The sequence below is a fragment of the Uloborus diversus genome, chromosome 10, assembly GCF_026930045.1.
Source record: "Uloborus diversus isolate 005 chromosome 10, Udiv.v.3.1, whole genome shotgun sequence".
Lineage (NCBI taxonomy): Eukaryota > Metazoa > Arthropoda > Arachnida > Araneae > Uloboridae > Uloborus > Uloborus diversus.
Window position 1 is genome coordinate 18,312,855 of NC_072740.1, and position 18,989 is coordinate 18,331,843.

Consider the following 18,989-nt stretch of genomic DNA (forward strand, 5'->3'; position numbering starts at 1 on the left):
TTTACAGTACTTACAACTAATGAACTTGTAAAATATCCCATATACATGATGGTCATGTGACATGGCCTGCCTGATTTGAAATGGAATGCCTCTAAAGTTAAAACATTGAAATTTTCTTTCTATTTACCCCAAGAGACTCTACGTGTCATACGAAAATTTATTATAACGTTACATTTGAATAAAAGAAGCGTATTCAAGTGATCTTGTAAATGGGTAAACAGTTAAACTATTCATCAGAATTCAAGTTAACAGTTACCATTATGTTTAACTAATACGAATGTTAATGTTTTTGGTTCATAAAGCTGATTAGTTCTTTTTTATGGAGAGAAACATATTTCTTTTGAGATAACTGCACAAGTTGCATGCTTTTGTTAAACTGAAAAACAAACTATTGAACAAAGTTTTATTCAGTTACGTATGTGGAATTGAAAATTGTAACTTAAAATTAGAACTACATTTTTCATTTTGAGCAGGTTCGTCAATTAGGGGGGGGGGCAACATCTCCACCCCCAGGATTTGAAATATTAATGTTTTTACACGTAAGTGAGCGCGGTTTTTAATGTTTTCCACAAAAATTGCATTGAGTATGAATATACACCTTTTGCCCCTCCCTCCGTAAATTCGAATTACAGGCCTGCTTTTGAGTAATTGATATTTGAATTGAACATAATTTTTCAGTAGTTTGTTTTTTATTTTACAAAAGAAAAGAACTTGTGCAGGTATCTCAAGAGAAATGCACTCGAATCTGTTTTTGTGCGGTCTTTTTTTTTTTTTTTTTTTTTGCGATTTTTAAAAAATATTTTTTTTATATTTTGCGGGATATGAAAATTTCAATCAAATTGGGACTTAATTGACTAATTTATTTTTAAAACAAGTGCTTAATAGGCATGGGCGGATTTATGAGTGGGCAGAGGGGGGATATGCACCCCCCAGTTTTGGGGAGAACTTTATGTAGTAACTACACTTTTTCCAAAAATTAAAAGAAAATCATTATTATTATTTTTTTTTTGAATAGTTTAGAAGAGCATGGGTGGATTTATAGGGGGAGGGGGCATAGGGGGCAGTACCCCCCAGTTTTTAGAGGACTTTATATAGTAACAACACATCTTCTTAAATTGTGTAACAAGAAAATAATAACTTTTTTCTTTTTTGAATAGTTCAGTGAAAATAAAGACAATAGCGAATGTCCTTTTCTGATGGGAGAAAGCAAAAGGAGAAAAAAACGAACATTAAATACAAATAGTGCAGCTGTCACTGGGGTGCTGAAAATGTGTCTAAATTCACTATTTTGAACTGTAAACCATTTGGGCAAGTGTATGAAAATATAGGCTAAACAAGCTATACAGCTGCAACACTTATAAAATAATTGCCGATTATTTTAACAAATTAGAACCTAAAAACAAAGGGAGGAAAACTCCCCCCCCCCCCATTCGTGCTAACAGAACGATCTACTCGTTATGATGTGTCCACATTTAAAGTATATTTGTGCCTAATATTTATGTTCTTAGTAGATTAATTGGCTTTTATGAGAGATTCTAAAAAATAGTTCTTTCCTTTTTTTCTTTTGAGAGAGAGAGAGAGAGAAATTAAATTCTATCGCTAACTGAATAGATTTCAGTTATCTGAGTATTCTGATTAATTGAATCTTTTTTCTTAGAGGGAAAGAACAATTTTTACTTACTTTATAAATACTGTTTAAAAAGTAAGGTAAGTCATAATCATCTAAGTGAGTGCACAAATTAATGATCAGCAACGAAAAAAAAAATAAATTTAAATTTAATGAGTTTTAAGTTTAAATTGCATAGAAAAATGTCAATACTATCTCCTAACTTATCTACTTCGCAAAGTATGAAATTTTAAAAACTATCCGTTTGCTTTGTTACTGAAATTAGAAGTTGATGCTTACGCTAAGTCTAAATTTTCAGAGTTGATGGCAGCCAGTTTGTGACTGAATAACTCCGTAATTTATTAACATATATTTAAAAAGTACGGCGCTGACCATTTTGGCGCTGGCCGTTTCGGCGCCAGATTTTTGCATTCTGAACTTTGTGAATTTCAGAAATATTACTTCAAAGAAGAAAAAAGATTTCTGGAAGAATTATGAGAATTTGGCGCTCTAGAAGCTAGTTAAAATTTATTTAAAAGACTGGGGAGAAAGAGGGGGCATATGTGATCCGCGTATGTTTTTACTGCGATAACATAAAAGAAAAGATCTTGAAAAATTGGTAAATAATGGCAGTACCAGTCCTACCTCTTAATCAATTTTTTTTTATATCAATGCTGAGCCGTTTTGTGTTTTTGTGGTGATTTCTTCTTAGTTGTAGCAACTATTAGAAATAATTTCATCAGTCTTCTTCACGTGAAAACACTTTTCAAACTAACCAAAAACCTCGATTTAACTATTGCAAACCCATGTAAGGTCATCAAGGTAAATTTAGGGCAATGTTTGATTTTTTTTATTAGCTAAAAAATTATTTATTTTTGAAAGTTAGTTCTATAAACGCTATTATTTTTCTGTAATCAATTTATCAATGTATTACTTTCTCTTTTACTTTTTTTTTACTTCTTCGCAAATTACTTTTTTTCTGAGAAAGTTATATTACTACTGTTATTATTATTGTTGTTGTTGCTTTTTTTTACTAAACAGTTAGCCGACAATTTAGTGGAATAGAGCAGTTACAGGAAATAAAATGACACAAAATATTTTATTTTAATAAAAAAATAAGTTTAAAATATTTTTTATTCATTATATTAGTGTTTATGAAACTCAAAAGAAAATATAATAATAATCTTTACATTACATAATAAATATTATTTGTACCTTGTGGGTCTTATAAGTTTTTTCTTGTCTATACTGTGTTCAAAGCACCCTACACAATTAAAACTTTATAGAGAACAGGGTTACGGTTGATTTTCTCAACACGTTAACTCTTGCCAATGACAAATATAAAAAATTCACCTTATTGACAGTTTTTAATTTTTATATAAAGAAAAGATATTTAAGTGAGTGCACAAATTAATGATCAGAAACGAAAAATAAAATCAATTTAAATTTAATGAGTTTTAAATTTAAATTGCATAGAAAAATGTCAATACTGTCTCCTAGCTTATCTACTTCGAAAAATTATGAAGCTGTTTTTAAACTTTTATTTTATCAACTAACAATAGAAGAGAAAATAAAACGCATCTTTAAGAATATTACTTCATAAAATTTTTTACAAAACTTAAAAAACAAAAGATATCTAGAATTTTGAAGCAATATTTGGCATATTTGTATGCAGACAATTTCGATTTTTGAACAGGTCGTTTTGAAATGAGTCGCGCCGAAACAGCCAAGCCGAAATGGGTTTTGCGCCGAAACGGCCCCGCAGTATAGTCCCATTCCGAAAATTTTAATAATTGCATTCAACGTATTTTTGTCACTAGCGTAACTTGAACTAAGGCAAAATTTCATTAGTTATGTCTATTTATTGCAAGTTCAGCAAGACTAAAACATTTGTTTTGTGTTTCATTTTCACAAAAGTGAGTTTATGAAGTACTTGCTGAAATGTTTCCTTACATCATTGGGAAGCAATATAATATTCCAGGATACATAATAATATTTAATTGTGTTACTGGAAGTTGAATGTATGAAAAAATAACAAGAACGTTTCCATAAATTCTATCACGTCAGCAAGACTAAAAGAACATACTGAGTTTAAAGATGAGGACAGAGGACCATCTCGTCTAATTCTTAATAGCATTTGAGATTGGGCTATGAGTTTGAGGAACTTTGTTTTATCCATGAATGAGTATACTTGACGGAATACACCCATTCATCCATTCATTTCAACCGTCCTGCTGTGACGTTCTTTAAAATAAAAGAATTCCTTTGGTAGTGAAACCCATCTATTTTAGTTATAGCTTTTCTTTCCAGAACAAAAATTGCCAGCTAAACAACATTTGCCCCAATGAATCTAATTTTCAATGGAGAGCAGATGACTTTTCTCTCTACTGTCAATGGCAAAAAAGCATAATAGGCGTTGATGAAACTATCAAACTATTATTATTTAGAACAAGTTTACATACGACATACAATAATCCACTTATACTTGCAAGATATTTTCTTTTTCTACTCGCTACAATCACAAATATTAGGTATTTTTTGTCTCATCAGTAAAACTTATTAATCTTGAAAGTCTGGTTCAATAGAATTTAATGAAGTACCAATTGCTATTTTGGAGCTGTGAAATTATCATCGTTCCATCTCAATTAACAATTGAACACCTAAAAACATTCCTTGTCTCTCATTTATCTCAGTCATCAGTGAAGAGAGCATATGTCTGAAGAAAAAGAATTTAGAAATCAGGCCTAAATCCAACATCAATAATCTCATTTGTTTGTTATACATATAGCAACTATTTGTGGCTAGGTAATTTTTTTCTACACATTGGTTTTATTCATCTATATCTTTTCAAATAAATGATTTTCTTATGTAGTTAGTGTATCTACATGGACCGTCACTATAGTACACAAGACCTATTAAATATGATATGCTTTTCTGGAACTACTTGATTTTTTTAATGACTGTACTATTAACGTCTTCAACTGGATTTTCTTATAAAAATTGAGCCAAACGTTTTTAGCCAGATCGAAAGAACTTTTGTGGAGAGCAAAAAGAAGAAAAAAAAAAGAAAGAAATCTTTAGATGCATTTGTTGAAGTTATATTATTAATGCTTGAGATATCCGCTAATTCTTTTTAATAAATTTCACATTATGCTAGTACATTTTTTTATCATTTAGTCGTTTTTCTAGTTCTTTGAATTCTTGTAATTTCACTTAAAACGCTAAAAAATGCTTTTGCTCTGAATTTTATTTTAAGCTTGAAAACCGAAATGCAACTTCGAGTTTCTCCAAGCAAATAGCAGAAATACTGTTCTATATTCTTGCAAAATTTGAAAGTAGTCTAAAATTTCCCTCATTTAAATTTTTTTTGCCTATGTGAAGGGGAAAATCACCATTTTATAAAATGTCACTACCTTTTAAAAAGATTTCGAAGACAAAGGCGTTAAAATACAACTTCAAAAGTAATGAATTGCTTTTATGATACTTAGCACGTTACTGAGTATTAATTTCAGCAAAGCTAATACATTCCCTAAAACTTGAGATTAAAAAATAAAATGCTTAGTTATGATACAACAGGAATATTTTTAGTTTTTAAAACTCGGTTAAAAGTTAGTTATAATTACTCTGAAAAAGTTACTGAAAGCAGGTGAATTTCCCTTCTCCATAGATAACAACAATATTATGTAACTTTTATGTTTACATTAAATAGTTAATAAACTAGAAGCCTTGAAAAATGCAATATTTAGCATTTATGAGAATGCTGTTCAATTTGACCAATTTTCAACCGCATGTAACTGTGAAAAAAAAAATAAGCCAAAATATTTTAGATGCTTTTATACAGGCATAAAAGGAACCTCTATAGCAAATTTCATTAAACTCTGTTAACATGTGGCCACCACTTTTTTGTCATTTTTGCTCATTTCATATGGAATTATCTAGGTTTGAGTGTATGTTTTCTTTCTTTAAACCCTTAGAAAAATAACTTAGCTTTTAATTCAATGATTCATGAGCAACAAGCTAAGCCGCTTTATTGTTTATTATGGAGGAAGGGGGTGGGGAATAAGAAATGTTGTTATTAGAAGATTGCTTGTTCCATTCAGTCCTCTGAGCTGTATTGAAATATGTGAAGGAGCTTCATATTATATTTAGACCCAAAACATAATAATATTTTATAACTAAAGTATGAAAGATATGAATTTTCTTTAAATAATCCATGTTACAGCTTAGTTACAACAAATATTTTTAAAACTCTTCATTCTTAGCATATATCTTTCAGGTGAATGAACTTTTTACATTATTAAAAATTTTCCGAAAAGATCCTCTCCTCATTTCTTTCACTCAAAAACGCAGTAAAAAATGTATTTTACAGATTATTAATGAATTCTTTAAATAAAAGGAAAAAAAACTGTTTAAAATAATTATTTTTAACATAATTGAAAACGTAAAAATATTTCCAATAAAGACAAAATCATGCTCAATAACATTTATTCAACTAAACTTCTACATTTTTATCAATAACATCTTAATTTCGTAATTATTTTTTAAACATTTCGGCTTACATTTCAAAATTATTTTTTTAAAACCTTTTCCAAACTCAAAAATATTAGTTGAAAACAGCATCATAGATGAGCTTAATTAATTCCGCAATAATTTTGAAGATTTTATCATCTTCTTGCTCGTTCACGAGCTCTTTGACATAGTTGCTTGCCATGTCTATAAGCTGGGCTTTCTGGGATATAAGCATGCTCTTGTAGTTTTTTCTAACAACGTCCTCCAAGAAAGTAGTACTGATTCCAGACACATTCAAGCCGGAGAAATCAACATCTAATCCATCCAAGTCGACGTCAAATTCAATGTCATCCAATTTCATGATGGATTCATTGAAGCTTGCTAATGCATTAAGGAATGCCGTAGCATGTGACAAATTAGCAGCTGCTTCTCCCTCCATGGGAATAGGTATGGTGGGCATCATGGCTAATATAACTGAGCCACTGATGTTGACATCAAGTGCAACGTCACTTAGATTCATTTTGGCGTATAAAGACAATTTCTCGCCAGAGCAGCTTTCATTTTTGTAAATTTTTTGCACAGATAAATCCAGAAATTTAAAGTTGGTCAAGCCGTAGACAATAATCTGAAATAAAAACAAAATTTGCCATTAAGATTGATACTTTCAAGTGTGACCTGAGTATTTTATATTAAAATTCATTGAAAGGAATGTTCAATACTTAAAAGGAATTGCTCTTTTTCTACATGTCATACAGTCAATCTAAAATAGAATAAATGGCGTTTTTGAAACTGAAGTCAACCATTTTTTTGCTAAAGTAAAATTCGTAAAATAATAATAAGCGTCGACAGCAAACAATAAAACTGACCACATATTCAGGAAAGGCAACGAAAGATGGTGATATTGAATTTTATGTTCTCACGAGAAATTGAACCCAGGAAATAGGAAAAAGAAATTAGTAAACTAAATAATAACATGATAAACATGCACAAACAAAATCGGAAATTGGTAAAATAAAAGTAGATTTTTTTTTTTCTATAATTCATTCCCTCGCTTTAGTTATTGACTTGAAAGGATCTTGATCAATTAATATCCAAATAATTCTTTAACCCCAAAATTGCTATGTTTTCCCTTTTGTTTGCAATTTTTTTCTAGTTACCTTATGTTAAACACTTAACTCATTGTAGTATTTATTTTATAAATATTTTACTTCAGTAAGTAATCTAATCATTCATTTAGAGTACTCCGGTTATTTTACAGTAATTTCTTGAGTATCTCTGAAATTTAAAATACATTTTTTGGTCTTTCGTTCGTGGGAATAAGAGAAAAGAAATTCTACTTTTCTACCCCAGTTAGCTCGCTGCGACCTTTTGCAAAGCTCTTTTTCTGACTCTTTTCTCAAACATTACTTTGCTAGTAGACTATTCAGTATTTAAATTTGTGAGACAACGAAGATGGGGTCACTTTTCAGTACTGCAGATGAAATTCCATCTTTAGAAATAGTTGCCGGACAGATTTCCGCCCTAATGGAAGTTTAAAGGAAAATAAACTTTAAATTCAAGGACGGAAATCCGTCCAAAATTTTCATCAAATTTTCCATATTTTTATTTCAAATTTTAGAATTATATCTTTGTCGTATGCTGTCAAATTTTCTGAAAGGTTGCTAAGGAGTAACGAAAAATGTTTTTGGATTCATCAATCTGTTGCTGTAGCAAATGTTTCAAATTTTTTGTGTTGGAATTCTTTTTTCAAAGTATATTATTTCCGTAAATATCAGTCTGGAAACCTGATTAGTAGTTCCCTGTAGTAGTTCCAGATTAGTCAGTTGGCTTAAAGTGTCCTTCTGTGATGTAGAATTTCACAAGGATGGAATGATTTCACTGTGGCCTTTGAATATCACTAGTGCAACAGCTTTTTTTCTGTTTTATTTCATAAAATCTCCAGAGTGGCATACCTGACTTCCTTTTTTCTAAATATGTTTGGAATTTTAAAATATGGGTAAATATTATTAAATTTAGCATGTTGCGTTGAAATAATAAAAAAAATAATTTAATGAGAATAAGTACGAAATGGAAATATTTATGTGATTGGAGCTATAAAAGTCATAACTGCATTTGAGCCTCCTTATTTTGCTGATGCAGTGCGTTCAAATTCATTTTATTATTATTTGCATCAACAGGCTAGTAGTAATTAAATTTGATTCAAAGCATTAATTCGTCCACTTTTAATACAAAAGAGTCATGGGAGCAGTGAGCAACGAATTATTAATGGTGTCTCACTGTTCCCTCATTGAAAAATATGAACTCAATAGCTGCCATTCTCAAACAAAGAAAATTAACAACATCATTCTGATGCTAAAATGAAGGTAAGTAAATAGACTAATGTAAGATTAATAACACGAGTCTGTAAAGTTTATATAAAAGTTTAGAAACATTGCAACAAACAATGGAGATATTTGTCTTCAATGGATTCAAACTATGATGACAAAGTTATTTTTCTTACATGATGCTTGAAAGCAACCATTTTTGTTCAATATTGTTTGCAGTATGTCGACTTGACTTTCTAAACGTTTTACCAGGCTGGAAATAAATAGAAAATAAATTGCTGTTTTACTCTTCTCCCTGTCTCACTGAACCCGCTCCTCCCCTACTGCAAAGTAACAAGAGAGGAAAGGCTAAATTCAGTAGAGCATATGTTTAAGAAAAATTTAAAGCTATTAATACGATTAATTAAAAACAATTCAAAAAATAACAAAAATGTCTGAAATTCTGAGACATTTCAGTAACTATTAAGTTACCCTGGACGTGTTGCAAGAACTAAGTATCCCTTTGAGAATTTTATAATATCCCAAATGTTTAATACTTGGAGAGATTTTCGATTTGAGTATGTAAACCTGAAAATCTAGTGAAACTACTACAGCAGATTTTCTAAATATGTTAAACATACATTATCTGCATTACACACCTAATTTTTAACTGTATTTCTAAAACATCCGCTCAGATTGTCAACTTTTGGTTTTTCAACAGAAATTTAAAAAACAAATCCAATAAGTTTGAAAAAATTATTAAATAAGGAATTAAACGTCTGGAAATAGATTTATATAGATTATACAGATTTAAATGATAGTAAATATCTCACAAATAAATGCGTTTATAAAAAAAAATCATACTAGAAATTTACATTCTTTATCAAGTAACACACCCTTACCCCTTTTTTTAGATATGCTTGATCAAAGCTGAAAAGATAAGGGGCGACTCACTTACCCCTTCTTATGGGGTAAAAAGAACACCCATCTGATTATTTTTTTTAAATATAATCGTTAAGAATATTATTATCATTATTTTTATTTTAGAAAATAATGATGAATTTTTGTTTATCCATAATGGTTAAGATAAAAATAAATAAATAAATAAATAAGTTTATTTATTTATTTTTTGTTTAAAAACTTTTGTATAAGGTTTCAAAAAAGAAATGTTCCCCAATCGGGTCCCACTCACCCATAATATATATATATATATATATATATATATATATATATATATATATATATATATATATATATATATGTGTGTGTGTGTGTGTGTGTGTGTGTGTGTGTGTGTGTGTGTGTGTGTGTGTCAGGGTAAGAGAATAGTGAATTGAAATTTTTGGTATTAAAGACTTTCTTACCTAAAATAGTACAGCATTTTTTTTTTTTTTAACTAATTTTGAAACTATATTCTTTCATTGATCACACCCTAGAACCATTTGGATTCTGAACGATGTAAAGTAGCATAAAGTATGTATGGACACCTCTATTTAAGGGACAAAAAATAAAGTCCCTTTAGTGTCCCTTATTGAGAGGTTATACAGCATTTATTTAAGTTATTTAAGTACAGCAAAAAATACATTCATGTTGGTAGTAAATAGCAATAAAAATTTCTTACTCCTTCGATAGTGATATTTCCGACTCCAAAGCTCGGTTCATTGAAGGAAAAACTCAAATCATGAAGTTCTAATGGATTGGCCGATGGTACTTCGAGTGTGGCAATTCCATTTGATACAATTCTTCGGGCAAGGTTTTCAATGAAACTTAAAACAGGGCGAGGGACTTCAACTACTTCATCCTCTGAAATATCTATTACCATGCCTTCTGTTTCATTACTTGAAATGCCTACATAAAACATGAAATATAGTATGAAATATAGTGTGTAATACAATGGGTCCAAAAAATTCTAGGTACCAGCAGTCTGCAGGGTGACTAAAAAATATACCTTAGAGAGTAGTTTATTAAAAACAACAGCCTTTCAGAAGCCATATGTTACTCTGAATTTTTCTATAAATTCCGAGAAATAATTTGTCTAGCACCAAAAAATATTTCGTGGTTCCAAAGATTTCACCATTTTTTTTTGTTCCTGTTGTATTTACATATGCATGTATGCGTAGGACAAATTTCAAGTTGTTTTTAGTGTTGCATAAAAAAATAATGATCCTAGTAAAGATTATGAATCCATAAAACATCTCTAAAAATCTTTTTTTTCACAAGTAAGCAGATTTTTTGTAACTTTTTTTTATTCAGCCATTGTCATCATCTGCAAAAGAAAAGGCTTAAGTCAAATATTTTAATTAATTTCAAAATAAAAAAAATATTTTTGCTCTCATTCATTAAAAACTTATTGCTCTTATTAATGAATTTTAGTAATAAAAAGTTTGCTTATTTTTGTCATAGGCACAGTGCAAAGGTTTTTTTTAAATCGAAAATGGTGAGCTCCGAGCATAACAGAAAGGACATCTGACAGATTTTGCTTTAAGAAAGTACATACAACTTTCGAAGATAATTAAAATTTGACAAGTCTGTCATTTTAAGGAACAGTGCTAGATAAATTGACCTAAAATTGAAATAACATTCTCATTTAACCTACATAGTTTAAGTAAATGCATATGTAACAGAGAGACAAAATATGTTACCACTATATGACAAGTAGGGGAATGTTGGGCAAAGTAAAATGGCGGGAAAAAGTAAAATGGTGAAACATTTACTCTGCTTTTAGCGTCAGCTATCTGGTAATATTTTTGCCGTGCAGCAAAACATGTCGTCTATTGCATTAAGGAAAAAAATACCGCCGAAGATTAAAGCACATGATAATGCATCCAATTTTCAAAAATTGATGCTCTTGTTGTAATATTTTATTGTAAGTAAAATTATTATTTTTGTTACTATAAAATCATAAAGCTCTTGTTATTGATATTTTAAATATTAATTGAGACCTTCTAATAGTAGATGAAATATATATTTAGTTAATATTAAGCTTATTTGTATTTTAAACATTTTATACAATTAGTCAAGTATATGCGGGACAAAATGAATGAGGCAAATTGAAATAGTTTATTTTGTCTACTCACCCAATGATATACTAAATTACTTACGTATTCATTTATTAATTAATTCATTTACACTCCTTCAGTTAGTAATTCACTTACTTATTCATTGCCTCGTTGAAAAAATAAGTAAAAAATCCCCCCCCCCCCTTTTTTTTGAAGACGCAAATTTATTACCACAAATTAAAATTACTTTTTCAATGCACATATTATTATAAAATGAAATGGTCTTTCTTTATGTACTGTAATTTTTCATAACAAATTTCCAATTTGTTCATTTGAAAAAGCACAGTCCTCTTAACTATTTCACTTTGCTTCACATTCCCCTAGGTCATGAGCTTCTGGATAAGCTCATTTATTTTGCAATGAAAAGGGCGCTCTTATAACGCCGAAACACGTGTCTGCAGTAATCTGTACTTGATACTTTTTAATGTTGTTATTTCTTTCATTACTACCCTTGGTCTATATTCTCTCATTTTATCTGATGCTGTATTCCCCTTGTTGATAACATGCAAAAGTAAACAGTTAAAAAAGTAAAAGTGGCACAGCTTTGCATAAATGTAATGAAACACTGAAGAAACTGCTTACAACAAAATGTTACTACCGACTTATGCATTCCTAGATTCCCTTCTAAACAGTGCAGCAGGGAAGTATTTTTTAAAAAATGTGATGTGAAGCTGTGACAGAGTGCACATTCCAGCCTTTTCCCCTCTGTTACACATTGATGTCCCCTCTAATACTGCTATATTTCTTCTAATTAGTAAAAACTTTACAAATTTATTACAAAATATAATTCTACTAATTAATTTTATTTTCTATACCTCTATTTAAGTTTGAAGCTCTTTTATACGGTGAATAAAAAAAGAAAACTTATTGAAAATTTTGTAACAAAGAGGACAAATTAATTTGTGGAAAGTTTTTAAATTTTGAAAAATAAAAAGAATTATTTGTTTGAAGACAATCTCTGGAGACATATAATCAAAAACAATGTACCTAACTGTTTAAATAGAAATTTATGGAAAATCACTATATTTTAAAGTTCTTGAAACTTAAAAAAGCAGCATTTTTCAAGAGAGAAATCAAATTCAGAAATCCCTCTTATTCATCATAAATTTGAAACTTAATTATGCATACCTCTCAAGAAACAGCTATTCAATCCAGAATATAAATACATTACATAGTGGTTTCAGTTGGCAGGGAATGAGATAAATAATATTAGTTTCCATGAGTCTCGTTAAATTATTTAATGCTTCTGATACATGAATCTTATTTTTTGCTGTGATAATTTAACAGATTCTTTCAGTGAAATTAGTCTTATTCTTACACTTGATTTTTTTCTCTTCTTCCGCTACACAAATGCTTTATTTTTTATTTATTTATTTATTTTCCTATCCTTTTCCCCCTCTAATTTAACAGAGCATTTTATTACATCATGTACACGAGCTCTCAGAGAATGTCATCTCAGAAAATAATTACAATTGAAAAAAAAAAAAAAAACATCATCAAAGTATTATCAGATAGCTTCTAAACAGTCTATTGTTCGAAATGGAAGTTAATGTTTTTTAATATTCTTTTTTTAACATAACTGTTTTAAAATCTTTAAAACAGCTAGAAATATTTCTCCTATATCAAATAATGAGGGAAAAAGAAATTACACAAGAATTGAAATACACTGTAAAATCTCATTACAGCGAATACTAACACAACGAAATCTGTTCCAACAAAACTAATTTTCATTTTCATTTTAATTGCTATTACATTGCTTGAATTCCATTGCAATGCAATTCCCATAACAACGAACAAAATTTGCGGTCCTTGGAAGTTCGTTGTAAGAAAGGATCGTTGTTGAAGTTCTTTTACTGTATATAATATTTTGTTTAATTACTGCTTTTGATTTCTGAACATAAAATATTTCTATAATCAATGAAGAAATTGATATTTATTTGAATTTTGACAAATGATATCACTTGTTATAGGTCAAAAGAAGACGGAAAATTAAACATCTATTTTTAATAATCGCTACGCACTATTAATTAAAACATACAAACACCGGAATTAAAATACATAAATACTATTGAAACTTACTGAATTCAACGTAATTTGCTGACAGTAATAGTAAAAATGCTGCGTATGATCGAAAAGCCATCTTCTAAGCTTTTAACTTCCAAAATTATCTTGAAAACAGGCAGCTTAGCATACACTGAATACAAAGAACAGCAATGGCGCCGGTTCACGCCTCACGCCTTTATATACCAACTACGTGGCAGAATTTCGTGCCACTTCTTCTCCACGAATGTCGACAGATTTTTTTAACAAAAAATGCCTTTGAATTATTAGCAAATTATTGTGGAAACTTTTAGATTCACTGAATTTAGAATAATTTTTATTCAAAATGAAATGCGTAAAGAGCTTTCTTTCTGTATAATTATTTCCAAATGGATTTATATCATGATGTCCGCTCAAGGCTCAGCTGGATTTTTTGATCAAATTTAAACCAAAACTTGAGCAACATGATTTTACAGTATCAATTATTCTATTTTGGTAATTTTTCCGAGAAGTACGCCAACTTTTGAGATGCTAATTTTTGAACTATCAAGATGTTCGAAAACTAAACTACGAGTATCTCGGTTTCTTTTAGACATAAGTATAGATCCAGCTAAACTAGGGCGGCCATACTTCCTCAAATTTCGAATATAGTCCCCAAAAGGTTATTTTTTTGCTCTATGTCCCCAAAATTAGTGCTGGTTCTTAGGGACTCAAAAGTCCCTAAATTGAAACATTTACATTTTGTTGTCCCCAGATTTGAAAATTTGCCGCTACATTTGCAATGATCTAAAAATAACAATTGTTTCGAGCATTCTCGGTACCTTTTCGTCATTAGTTAAAGATCCAACAAAACTAGGGTGGTCGTACGTCCTCAAAATTCGGAAACCGTCCCTAAATATGGTACTAAAACTAGTACTGGTATTAGGGACTCAATAGTCCCTAACTTGAAACATTTACATCTTTTGTCCCAAGATTTGAAAACTAGCTGCTGCAATTTGGAACTGGTTGTGTGGGTTTTTTTTTTTTTTTTGGCGGCTTTACCGAATTCTACAAGTTATTAAATCTCTAAAAAAGAAAATTTTTCTTTGATTGTCATGCTACCTAAGGATATAACCCTGTGAGTAAAACTTTAGCTGTATCGCCAAGATTGCCTGTCACACTAATTATTAAGAGTTCTTTGAAAAATAAGCCTTACAGATCTAGAAAACTTATTTATTCTTGATTTTTTTTTATGTAATGAGAAACTAATTACTGAAAACTAAAATTTAGAATCCAGGAGAGATAATTAATAGTAAAAAATCTTTAATGCTCATTCAAAAATAAAAAAGCTATAAAACAGTTAATCATATGGAGATACTTATAAGCATACGTTAATAACAATACCCATAATAACGTTCCCATTCAATATTCAAACCGAACAAAGAGAGTCAAGTAAAATAAAAATCTATGAGTCTAAAATATAAGTAACGAGATAGCAATTTTAAAAATGAAAAAGTATAACAACCGAAAAGTAAACTTACGTGCAATTGCCACAGGATTAAATGCAAGGAAAAAAAATGACTTCAAAAAAACAGTTCATTTGATAACAAAACAAAATGTTTATCCAATAGAATTAGGTTCGACACACATAAGCACATTTCAGAACACACAACTTGATGCAAGCATTTGATGCACTAGCTCAACGAGATGTTTATCTTGTCCATGGTTATCACAAAATTCCACCGGGAAGAGAAGCACAAAGATTCAGAAATAGTAAATGTAGCATGCCGTTGAGTTTTTTTTTACAGATTAAAAGCCTTAGGCAAAAGACTTCCTTTAAGGAACTTGATGTTTCTAAAAAGCCTTAGAATTAACTTACTGGAAACAATAGTAGTTTGCAATTGACAAACAAAACTTTTAATTCCGGAGTAGGATACTGGCAAGCATTGAGATTGGGAAAAGCAACTACTAAACCGCCCTGATTTAAATTACTTCTGTCTATGAGAAAGATGTTTAAAAGCTTGGAACCGAAGTTCAGAAATTTCTGTCTCTTACCAAAGATGCCTCCGTAAAGGAACTTACTTCTCATAGGCTGTGCTTGAAGTGTTAAATGATATATTACCACCTAACTTTTTCCCCTCGTAACCTTGACCCGTCAGATCGTACGAAAAAGAATGAGATTTATATGATATTCATTCCTTCTTTTTACTTCCTTTTACAAAAAAGGAAGTATTGTATTCGCGAAAAAATTTTCACTCAAAAATCGCCCTTAATTTCCATTTTGCTCACCCCCAAATGAATGTTGAGTTTTTTTTTCGATTCGACCACATGCGGAAAAGTGCCTAAGAATGTATAGACACGCGAAATATCCATTTTGACCATCACCGAGGTAATTACAACGACTTTTCTCGTGACGTCTGTATGTATGTGCGTATGTGTGTATGTGCGTATGTGCGTATGTGCGTATGTGCGTATGTATCTCGCATAACTCAAAAATGGTATGTCCTAGAAAGTTGAAATTTGGTACATAGACTCGTAGTGGGGTCTAGTTGTGCACCTCCCCTTTTGGTTGCTTTCGGATGTTCCTAAGGGGGTCTTTTGCACCTTTTTGGGGGGAAATCATTGTTAATTTCGATGTAAACTCAAGTGGCGTTATAATTTGTCGGACACTTGGCGATATATCGCCAGTCTTTTGGTCGCCAAGTTTTGTCGCCAACTTGGCGACAAATTTGGCGGAGTTTTTTTTTTTTTTTTTGGTTTCAATTTGGCCATTGTTGGTGATATTTAGAGAATAAATATTGAATCACATTAAAATAGCGAATAATGGGGAAATGACATTAAATTGGAGTAAAAGGAAGTCATGTGATGCACACATCAGCTCGTTTCAATTCAAAGCAGCGAAATATTAATGAACTGCTTTTTAGTGTTTATCGCGTCAGTGAATCGCTTAAAATTTGTAACTTCAATTTTGGCACTTCAAAGGTTTCTAAGTCACCTGAGTGGAAGTTAATGCTTCGGTACCAGTTTGAAAAAAAAATTGTCTGCTTTTTACTTCCTTTAACAAAAAAGGAAGTATTGTAATCGCAAAAACATTTTCAATCAAAAATCGACCTTAATTTCCATTTTACTCACCCCCGAATAAATATTGAGTTTTCTTTTCGACTCGACCACACGTGGATAAGTGCCTAAGAACGTATGGACACGTGAAATATCCATAATGACGATTCCCGAGTTAATTACAAAGAATTTTCTCGTGACGTCTGTATGTAGGTATGTAGGTATGTGCGTATGTATGTCGCATAACTCAAGAACGGTAAGTCCTAGAAAGTTGAAATTTGGTACGTAGACTCCTAGTGGGGTCTAGTTGTGCACCTTCCCTTTTGGTTGCATTCGGGTGTTTCTAAAGGGGTATTTTGTCCCTTTTTGGGGGGGAATCATTGTTACTTTCGATGTAAACTCAAGTGGTGTTATAATTTGGTGGACACTTGGCGATATATCGCCAGTCTTTTGGTCGCCAAGTTTTGTCACCAACTTGGCGACAAAACACACAATAAAGGACACAGACTAATCGAAGCCATACTGAATTAGTGTAGTGAATTCAACAAGCGCAGTTTATTCCTCGACTCTCATCTGCACATTCCCAGGAATTCTCACAGTTAAAATGGTAGAAATGAACACAAAGCACATGATTTTCGATAAATTGTTCATGAGCGAGCAAAGTAACATTTATTATTGTTATAATCCTACATGGAATATAACTAGGCAAAAGAATCGAAATTTCAAAATCACTCAGGAGGCACAAAAAGACTAATGGGAAATGTAATAAAATTTCACACATGTTAGTTTGAGAGTATTTAGCCCCTTGTTAATCCTGTGCCCGTTAAATTTTCGGAAAAAAAAATTACCCACTCTAATATGCATCTTGCCTTTCTGTATGGGATGTAGCAGAAAAGAAAAAAAATTATTAAAACCTTTTTTCCACATTTTCATCAAAGTTACCTATCATTTTTTCACTAAAGTTTCAGCATTTCGCACACCTAATACAACACTGCACATCTGCAAAAACTACTTTTTCGAGAAAATTCAATTTGAATGTAATGGGCCTTAGCTTAAATTTGTATATAGTAACACACTGACACATCTCAAAAATAAGGTTTAATTTTTTTTTCGTTTGTGGATGCCTTGCATTTTAATAGAACTAATAAAAATGCACCGGGATTCGTCCCGGTGTCCCGGTGGGCCAGCACGGGCCTGATGTCACAGATTTTAATGAGAAAATTCATTTAGGTAAATCATGCATATCTATGAGGGAACGCAAAGTATGAAATTTTAAAAACTATCCGTTGCTTTGTTACTGAAATTAGAAGTTGATGCTTACGCTAAGTCTAAATTTTCAGAGTTGATGGCAGCCAGTTTGTGACTGAATAACTCCGTAATTTATTAACATATATTTAAAAAGTACGGCGCTGACCATTTTGGCGCTGGCCGTTTCGGCGCCAGATTTTTGCATTCTGAACTTTATGAATTTCAGAAATATTACTTCAAAGAAGAAAAAAGATTTCTGGAAGAATTATGAGAATTTGGCGCTCTAGAAGCTAGTTAAAATTTATTTAAAAGACTGGGGAGAAAGAGGGGGCATATGTGATCCGCGTATGTTTTACTGCGATAACATAAAAGAAAAGATCTTGAAAAATTGGTAAATAATGGCAGTACCAGTCCTACCTCTTAATCAATTTTTTTTTATATCAATGCTGAGCCGTTTTGTGTTTTTGTGGTGATTTCTTCTTAGTTGTAGCAGCTATTAGAAATAATTTCATCAGTCTTCTTCACGTGAAAACACTTTTCAAACTAACCAAAAACCTCGATTTAACTATTGCAAACCCATGTAAGGTCATCAAGGTAAATTTAGGGCAATGTTTGATTTTTTTTATTAGCTAAAAAATTATTTATTTTTGAAAGTTAGTTCTATAAACGCTATTATTTTTCTGTAATCAATTTATCAATGTATTACTTTCTCTTTTACTTTTTTTTTACTTCTTCGCAAATTACTTTTTTTCTGAGAAAGTTATATTACTACTGTTATTATTATTGTTGTTGTTGCTTTTTTTTACTAAACAGTTAGCCGACAATTTAGTGGAATAGAGCAGTTACAGGAAATAAAATGACACAAAATATTTTATTTTAATAAAAAAATAAGTTTAAAATATTTTTTATTCATTATATTAGTGTTTATGAAACTTAAAAGAAAATATAATAATAATCTTTACATTACATAATAAATATTATTTGTACCTTGTGGGTCTTATAAGTTTTTTCTTGTCTATACTGTGTTCAAAGCACCCTACACAATTAAAACTTTATAGAGAACAGGGTTACGGTTGATTTTCTCAACACGTTAACTCTTGCCAATGACAAATATAAAAAATTCACCTTATTGACAGTTTTTAATTTTTATATAAAGAAAATATATTTAAGTGAGTGCACAAATTAATG